This window comes from Ailuropoda melanoleuca, chromosome 10, assembly GCF_002007445.2.
Source record: "Ailuropoda melanoleuca isolate Jingjing chromosome 10, ASM200744v2, whole genome shotgun sequence".
Taxonomy (NCBI): Eukaryota; Metazoa; Chordata; class Mammalia; order Carnivora; family Ursidae; genus Ailuropoda; species Ailuropoda melanoleuca.
In genome coordinates, this window is record NC_048227.1 from 77,846,536 (window position 1) to 77,856,342 (window position 9,807).

The 9,807-nt window shown below is 43.7% G+C and overlaps 1 protein-coding gene across 12 annotated transcripts in view; it reads right to left on the bottom strand.

Moving 5' to 3' along the window:
- Nucleotides 1–7,998, bottom strand: part of EPB41L2 (erythrocyte membrane protein band 4.1 like 2) — a 209,009-nt gene extending 201,011 nt beyond the window's left edge. For 8 of the 12 annotated variants that reach the window (XM_034669151.1, XM_034669150.1, XM_034669149.1 and 5 more), the window contains exon 1: nt 7,873–7,998. The gene's annotated coding sequence lies outside the window, so the exon portion shown is untranslated. The remainder of the gene's footprint in view (nt 1–7,872) is intronic. The other 4 variants (XM_034669141.1, XM_034669139.1, XM_034669140.1 and 1 more) reach the window with 3 other exon arrangements.
- Between the last annotated feature and the right edge of the window lie 1,809 nt (nt 7,999–9,807).

The following is a 9,807-nucleotide window of genomic DNA, read 5'->3' on the forward strand; positions in this document are numbered from 1 at the left end:
TTAGGAGGCATCTTCTTGTTCAAAGACATATCAGTCATCCACTCCCAACCACCCAAGATGTTGGCTCAATCATCTGACTTTCTCTTCTCTCTCTCTTCATATATATATATATATATACGAATATATATACAATATATATATGAATATATATATACTACATACACATTTTATATATATATATGTGTATATATATATATATATATATATGATATAACTGAAGTTCAACTCAGTATCCAGCATGAAAAGAAGGACAATTTTATTATGGCTGCAGTCCTTACCAAACATGAGTACCACAGTCATCTTGGAAATTTTATTTTTATCAATTTAAAACCCTAAATCAGTGGCTTGAACATGAGTTAATTTCTGCTTCCTCCCAAAACCACACTAAAATGACAGTAAGGAAATTTTTTTTTTTAAAGGGGAGGGACAAAAAAAAAGGGAGGGGATAGGCCCGCAGATGAGATATATCAACAGAATTTGAGAAGATGGAAAACAGATGTACAAAGTAACTGACTTAGCAAAGCAGAGGAAGCCAAAGCTGAGTCCCGGCTCTGGTGGAGGCCCAAAGAAGCAATGTGAGTGCTGGGAGAGGCCCTGGGAGCCTAGGAAGTGGAGGTTCCAGGTGCCACTGAGGGCTGAGGTGAGACACCAAGCTGAAAACAGCACGTGGAACACCAAAACCCCTCCTCCTCTCTCCCTCTCTCTCCCAACCTTTGCAGCCAAAGGACAAGAAGTTCACTCTCTAGAGCAGCTGAAGGAAGTCTCCAGACTTAGGGAATCCAGACCCAGGGAGAGGATGTGAGGGGCACACAGAAAACAAGGAGGCCCGATGACTCAGTCAACACGTATTCACAAAGTGCAAAACAGACAAAATGTTTGCCTTCTTGCGGTTTACACTCAGATGATAATAATACATGCTACAGAAGAAAGAAAGAAAAGACAGAGATTTAAAGCATACTGGGGTAGATGTGGGAGTGGAGCTGTAGTTTCAAATTAATGATCACAGAACGCAAAGATCTGAAGGAGTTAAGGGAGTAAGCAATGCAGGTTTCTGAGGGAAGAGCGTTCCAGAGGGAAAACAAGTGCCAAAAGCCAACAAGTATGGTTAGATTGGATATACTACATACAGGGAGGAGGAAAAAAGGACATTACCAAAAAGGAAATTCAGTGACCAAGGAGCAGCTTGGAAAATAGGAAAACAAAAAAATTCAGTGGAGAGGTTAGAAGAAAACACTGAAGAAAGCCAAAAGCCAAACAAAAAGACAAAGAGACGGTATAAGAAAGAAACAGAGAACAAAAAAAACACTAATAAAATTGGAGAGTTAATCTAAAAATTCAACATCCAAATAACAGAAGTTTCAGAAAGATTAGAGACCACAGAGGAATAAATTATCATAGAGGAATATTTCTAAAAGACAAGAGTTTCCAACCTGAAAAAACCCACTGAGTGAGTGCCCAGCACAACGAGTAAAAAACTTCCCACACCCAAGGCACACCATCATGAAATTTCAAAACACCAAGTTCAAAGAGAAAATCCTAAAAACTTCTAAGGAGAACACACCAGCCGCACACACAGAAGCAGAAATTAGAATTGTGTCACTCCTTCTCAACAGCACTGGCATGCCAGAATACAACAGAATAAGGCCTGAAAAATTCAAAGGCTAAGTCAACACTAACTTAGAATTCTATACCCAGCCAAACTATAAAAGCAGTCACCAGTAAGAGTACAAACAGGCATTTTAGGGGCACCTGGATGGCTCAGTCAGTAAAGCATGTGACTCTTGATCTCAGGGTTGTGAGTTCAAGCCCCACAGTGGTCATGGAGGCTACTTTAAAAATAAATAAATAAATGAAGGCGTTTTAAGAGTCGAAAAACGCAGCTTCAAGACATGCAAGGTTTCAAAAAATTTATTTTCCACTTTCACTTTCTTGGAAACTCCTGGAGGATATAGTCATATAAAGTAAAAGTTAAGAAAGAGACATAGAGCCCAGTAACCTGGGAGCCCAGGAAGAAAGGCAAAGGGAATTCCCAGAATACAGCTCCACGTGGGGTAGCTCCAGAAATCCATCACTCCAGCAAAATGGAGAATCTCAAAAATAAAAACTGAACTAAAACAGCAGTTTTTGATCTTGTTTCCCAAAATGCTTTCAAAAACTGCCCCCAAAAATCTCTGATACTCAGACACACACACACACGCGTGTGCACGCACACACATAAACGCACACTTTACTAAAGTCTCAGGCAGTTCATAAACCACACTGGGCAGTACCTTTCCCACTAACTGCACTCCACATCAAGCGTGTCTGAACTAAATAATCTCAATGTTCCCTTCTCGCCCTCTAGATGAATGAATCTAAGATGTAGCCTGTCAGGACAAAAAGGAAAAAAAAAAACCTAAGAATTATGGCAAAGTGTAAATTACATTTTAATTTAATGTCTTTAAGATAGTGGGATGTGTATTTATACTGGTAGAATACATAGGAAACTCAAAAATATGATTAAAATCAGCACTGTTGTTATCATGGTGTTGGTTCCACCTCAAGAGAAGGTCTGGAAACCTGAATTCAGGGCTTAGAAAAGATGATTAGAGAGGTGGTAATCAGACCTACATGAAAAGTTTCCAAAATCACAGCTATCTTGGGGTGCCTGGGTGGCTCAGTAGGTTAAATGTCTGACTCTCGGTTTCAGCTCAGATCATGATCACAGGGTCCTGAAATTGAGCCCCTCATCAGGCTCCCTGCTCAGGGCAGTCTGCTTGAGATTCTCTCTCTTCCTCTGCCTCTGCCCCTCCCCTTGTTCACACTCTCTCTCCCTCTCAAAGGAAATAAATCAAATCTTTTTAAAAAATCACAGTTATCTTGGAATAAGGCAATCAGAAGGTAACATAAGTCTTTATATATTTCAATTTTTTTTTCAAAGAGGTTGATAGTGAGGCCATAAAAAGAGCAAAGCAAGAGGAAACTGGCTTTTCAGTTACAGAATATAAGCTTTAGTTTAGATACAATGAACTCCCTACCTGATCTAGACAATAAGGTGTCCACAGATGAACAGACAAATCACTTTGGAGCCCTTTCCATGCCCTCTAGTTCTTAAGCTAGAAAGAATGAAAACCATCCCCATGACACTGAAGTTAGGTACATATGCAAAATGTTAACTTGGCTACCTAAAACAAAACCTTACTGAAGATATTTCTCAGAGTGAATAAAAAGATAATTGCTCACATCTATTCCATATTACTCACATCTATTCCTCACATCTATTCCATATTACTATGAAGATTATTTAGGAGGCAATCTACATACATCTAGACCTTTACGGCTCTAATATGCTAAAGTGAAAAATACTAATACGCAGAGCAATATCTGTGAAATGAAAACATATTTCCATTCTATAAGTAATTGAGAATATGAAATTAGCCCAATTTCAATCTTCAGGGGAAAAAAATCCAGAAGCAGTATAAAATGTACTAGCGTCCCTATACTAACGGGTAAGTGACGTCACTTTAAAAATGAGAAAATTGAGGGGCGCCTGGGCATCTCAGTCAGTTAAACGTCTGCCTTGGGCTCAGGTCATAATCTCGGGGTCCTGGGATTGAGCCCTATGTTGGGCTCCCTGCTCAACAGGGAGCCTGCTTCTCCCTCTCCTTCAGCCCCTCTACCCTACCCGTGCTCTCATTCTCTCTCTCTCAAATAAATACATAAAACCTTTTTAAAATATGAGAAAATCAAGAAAACCACAGAAATTCTCATTAAAATAAATACTATCCCAAACACTGGGAATTGAGAGAAGTTATACATCAATTATCTATCCTTCTAGACATGAAAAACACACATCTAAGAAACCCACACAGATCTCAATCCAACCACAAAGCAAGGGGAAACAATATCCACTAGCAAGAAAACCAAATCCCCTATATGAAATATTGTCTGCATGACATTTCTACATGAAATAGTACCAGGTTCTACAACAACTCCAACTTTCAAAGAATCTTCACAGAAAGCACCTTCAAAATATTCTACAAAGGTTCAATGAATAGATTTGTCAAATTTATTAAGTACAATGTTATAGATACTTCACATAACAAATATATATGCATATATAAATATATTCCCTCTCTCATACAAAATGCACACCCATACACACTTTACAGAAAAGCTTTAAAAAGCACTTGTTATCACTCTCAGTTATTTCTAGCTATTAGAGATGATTCCTCTCTTTCCCTTTTGGCTTATCTGTAACTTCTACATAACTATAGTATTTATACTTGGAGGCTATTCCCCTACAGCCAATGATACCAGCCATGACTCCATTTTAGATTTTAGTCTGGGGCACTGCCCAGATGAATGATAGATATCCTATGAATATTGAGTTGATGGTTTGTGCCAAAACATGGCATTCCCAAAGGATGCTCTGTCTGGAATCTGTGGGAGATTCATATACAAATCTTCTATTTACTCAGCCCTTCCAAAGAGTCTGGAAATGTTTGTGTGTTGGGGGAAGAGGACAAGGGCTGAGAGTGGATTTGCTGACTCCTAAAGGTCCAGCCCTGAGATTCCGAGATTCTATAAAAGGGCAGTAAATTAGGGTTTGGCTAGTATTTGCTAGACTACTGAAGCCAGCATAAACATTTACTTACAGCTTTTAAATCTGTAAGGGTACCCAGTGGTTAGGTACAGTAATTCTGAATCTGAAAAAGCAAACAAGGCCACTGAAAATGTTTCTAAATAAAGGTGGGGGGGAGGTAGGCACATTTCCTTTGTTTTCTACAAGCAAAACCAGATATTTCAGAAATGCAAAATTTGACTCTCAGCAGTATCGATCCCTATAAAATACTATACTACCTTATAAAAATATTAGCAAGGCATACTTTTCCAAAAAGGCGACACACAGCTTTCAAAAAGACTACTTGGGTTTAAAAAACAAAGACAAAGGCCCATACTTGTGGAAACAGAAACAAAGTCAAACCTTTAAAAATATTTAGCATTCTACTATATAAAATATAAACCCCACATTCCCAAATAAAATGGCAAAGATAAAAACCCTTGTAGTTCTCTAGCCACAGCAATATGAGAGTGGTGATTCAGAGCAAAACCTGATGTTAAACATAACTATACAATATTACTAATTACAGAGTAATTTTACCAATAAATATTTTGGTTGAGGACTGCTTTGTCATCTTTGCAAGTATTTTTAGTTGAAAGCAAATGGTTGGGTAGTACACATGGACATGGTTATGATTTTTAAAAATCTATTTTTAAAATCTGGTGACTGGATAGGTCTTCTAAACTCGATTCTTTAGAACTGGTAATTTGGAAAGGGTAAACCACAGGAACGTTACGTTAAGAGGCAAAGGACCTAGCAAGCTCACCAACTCAGATCAGCCCAAAGCTGAACTAGAAAGCGTCGAGTGCTCACAAATCTAATAATGATGGGCCTGAAGTCACTAACACCTGTGTATACACTAACTGGACTAAAAGCTCCCTCTCCAAATACAGTAAGAGCGATCTGAATTTCCTTCTTTTACATATGCAGTTATTTTTTGGTGGGCCTCCCTTCAGATTCATCACCTCAACCTGCAAATTTGCTTCTATTTGGAATTAAATTTCAACATATATCCCCAGTTGCATACATACCCAATTTAATAATACATACCCAGTTGAAAATATTCCATAACAGCTTAATTTTTTACAGAAGTTAGAAATAATTTCACCAAAATTCTAACTTTGTTAAATTATCACTTTTAATCATTTTAAGCAATCCCCATTCAATTCAGACACCAAGAACTTGAAGTTGGGGGCTCAAGTCACCCACCTATTTTCTCTGGAAGGTCTTTGCACACAGCGCTCTAACTACTTGGACTGGAGGTAAAAGATTAAAGAACTGTTATGACTAGATCTTTCTTAAAGAAGGGTGTTTTAAAAGGAAAGAAACTGTCCCTTCCCGTTACTCTAAATGAGCAGTCTCTTGTTCTCAGCAGTCCTTCTGCACACAAGACCACTACTGACTTCAGTGGGAATTCTGCCCAAGAAGTGAGGAAGACAGGATAGGATTAAATGAGCCCTAAATCCACGCCATTGTTCCAAGTCATTACCACTTGTACAGTTCTCCAGTAACCTCCAAAGAATAGGTATCTGGGGTTTGATCGTGGTTCTCAAACTGAATTACAGGACTTATCACTAGAGCTCTAACAGGTGACACTGCCTAGCTCTTTAAAAATTGTGTCAGGCTGATGGATGGTGGTCGGATGGCCCTTATCATAATCCAAGAATGCGTTGCAATGCAGCCCCATCAGTGACTGAAAGAGCAATCCAGGGATTTCTCACAGCAACGAGGCTGCAAACGGAAACTGAACAGGAGTAAGTGCTATTGGTTTCCCAGTAAAACCTATTCAAAGCCTGAGAATCCTACATCCCAGCTCCTGCGGCCAAGAAATTGACTCAGTTTCCCTCAAGTGTTAAACTCAACGTGAAATGTAATAGCTAAACTAAACCGCTAATTTTCACACAATATTATAGACAGGGCATACAGAAATAATACCGTCCGGTGAGAGAAGAAAAAACGAGGGGAGTGAAGAATATGGACGAATAAAGGCAAAACTGTAAGAATCATTTGGAAAAAAAAAAAAAAGCTTACATAACACTAAGAAGAACAAGACTCCTGGCACGACACCCCAAAGACAACATTTTGGAGGCAAGAAGTTCAGAAAACTGAGGAAAAGCTGTGATTCCAAAAAACAGCAACAACGACAAAAATCCACTGCTCTAGGTTCCACCTTCCTTCCCTCTTAAAAACAGCGGCGGCGGTTGTAGTGATGGAGAATTCAATTTAAGGCATCCTAAATTAGTAGGGAGGCCCCACGAGACCCTCCCCTAAAAATAACAGACTGTAGGCGAGAGCTCTTCTAATCTCACCAAAAAACCCTGACCTCGGGGGAGGTGAGCGATTTTGGGAAGTGTAAGGACCGACGTCGCCCCCGCAGACATCCAGGCTGCTGGGGGCGGGGGGCAGCGTCTCGTTCGGTTCCCTTCTCCTCCTCTCTCCCCGTGCAGCTCCCCTAAAACTGTTCCCAGCCCTGTGCACCCAGCCGCCGCGGAGGCAAACGAGCCATCGGGGCAGAGATGGCCCGGGAGTCGGAACTATCCGGACCAAAGCGCAAGAGCGCGCCGCTCTCCGCAGCGGCCCGGGCAGCGGGCGTCCTCCGGGACGGCGACGGGGGCGCGCGCGGGCTGACGCCGGGCGGGACGGTGGGGCGCGTGGGGCCGACGCGCCCCCCTCGCCCAGCTCCCTGCAGAGCCCACGCGCGCGGCTGGCCGGGGGAGGCGCGGCGTCCTCGCCCGCGTTTCCTCTCCACAAACCATCCTCCAGATGAACACCGCCGCCGCCTCCCTGGAGCCCCCGCGCTGTGCTCCACGCTGGGCTCGACTCGCGCGCCGCGGCCCGCGCCCGGGATGGAGCCGGATTCCTCCTCCAGCCTCTCCGCGGGGCCCCGGACGCGCGAGGCTGAGCCCACGGCACCTCTCCCGGCTCAGACCAGACGTGGCCCCGACTCCCGGGAAGAGAGACAGGGGGGACCGCAGTGGAGCGGGGAAGCGGGAATCCGGCCTGGAGCAACAGGACCGGGACCTCGGGGCGGGAATGGGGTCCGGTAGAGAGGGGAAGGAAAGGAGAGAGGAAGTCGCAGAAAATCCCAAAGCCGGTCGCCCTCCCCCACGGTGGGACCGTCCCGCCACCGCTTCCTGCCAGGGATCAGCTTCCCAGCTGCAGCCAGAAGAAAAATCCGAGCCGCTCCAGCATTTCAGCAGGGACTAGCCGCTCGGCCCGGGCTCCCCCGCCCCGGGCCCGCCATTCCGCAGTCCCGCAAGCCTCCTTACCCGGACACTGCACCTTCAGGGGCTCGCTCGCCGCGGGGACTGGTCCCGCTCCAGCCCCAGCCGCCGGGCCGCCGCACCCGCCTCCTCCCTCCGCTAGGTTTCAAATTGAAATTCCCTGGCTGGGGCCGTCAGAGGACTCGGCGCGCCAGCCCCGCCCCCTCGCGGCGGAAGCCCCTCCTGCGCCCCCTCCGGACGCGCCCCCAGCGCGGAAACCCCCGCGGGCCGCGCCACGCCCCCTGCCCCCAGGCCACGCCCCTGAGGCGGACCTTCCCGCGGGATTCGCCGCCGCGGTCGCCGGGTACCCAGGACTGGAAAGATGCGTCTCGCAGTCGTAACTGCTCTGGTTAATGACTGCTAATGCCAGTGTGCAAGGCTTATTTTACCCCCTATTCCCGTCCTTAAGTCCTTTTTACCAACTTTTAAAAGTTATTTCTTCAAAGTGCATTCACCGACTAATCCTTTATTGAACACCTATTCGCTAGCGGACACAAGGCTAGACCCTGGAAACACGGAAATAAGAAAAGTGGGTCCCCCCTCAGTCGAGACTGGAAGAAGTGCTTTCGCACCGAGGGCAGTGAAAAGGAACCATTTATGCCTCCTGTAGGAGGGGCTGGAGGGATTGGGGAAACTCCATAGAGGAGGGACTTTTAAGCTGAACCCAAAGTCTGAGCAGGATTTTTCCAGGCAGCGGCCTGGGAGCGTGGATTGCAGAGCAGGACAAGGCTGAAGAGGTTGCAGACCTAGGTTGAGGCGCGCGCGCACACAGACACACATACACACACACACACAATACCTCCCGGTGCGGTGCTTTGCTTTTATACAATTACACCACTTTTTCTCAGATTCTACATATTGCATCTTTTCTGAACGTTGGCATATCAAAAGGGATGTGCCCGTCATTGCCTCATTGCCTCGGGCATGTGTCACCCATGCACCTCTTGTTCTTTGCTTCCTCCCTCCTTTAACGAGGGTTTTAGTGACTCCACCTCGGCCAAAGTCTTCTTTTCTAACATAACCTTTTCTAAACATAACCTTTTCTAAAATGAACAATATCGAATGGAACCTTGGTTACAATACCTTTCGTGTGCACGGTGCTGTTCAGCGGACAAAGCCCCTTCACGTTTTTAATCATTTGATCCTTACAATAACTTTATGGAAAAGGCAGGCAAGTATTATCTCCAATACATCAAAGAGAAAATGAAGTTGGGAAGACAAAGGACTCGCTAAGGTCATGCTGATAAGCAATAAAAATAATAATAGCTAACATCTATTGCATGCTTTATGTGTTAGATGTTGTTCTAAGTCCCTGATGTATGTGAATTTACTTAATCCTGCTTGTTCTAAGTGCCCACGTTAGACTTAATCTAATATGGGTGCTAATATGGAGGGAGAGGAAACCTGATAAGATAGCAATTCTGATGAAAAAAAGCCAGGAAGTTTATGAGGCAATACTGTTAGGAACGTTGAGGCAGATTTACAATGAAACTAACAAAACTGAAGCTTCAAGATCCCTCGTTTTCACAGGCCTGAAACTGTGTATTTGTAAATTTTTTAATTAAAGAGAGTCCCTAAATTTTTATAAGTTCTGGAGCCCATAAAACCCTGGGCTAGACCTGATGAAACACTTTAAAAATGCTCATGCAAAATAATAACATAAATATAGGCATAATCGATAAAACTAATGCCCTTATCAGAGGAAATGATACCCTTCCTATATTCTCTGCTGAAGCATGCAAATCACTTCAGTAAGCTACCTTTTAAGAGGGATATTGAGAAGCTATATTATATCCATTGATGGGTAGACTTGATAACGTGGGAGCCAACAAGACATAGGCTAAAGAGATGATCAGAGGTCATGGGAAGGTTGTTATCAAATATCTAAAGGCTATTGTGTGGAAGAAATGGACTTGGTGTTTTGTATACAGACTTAAAACA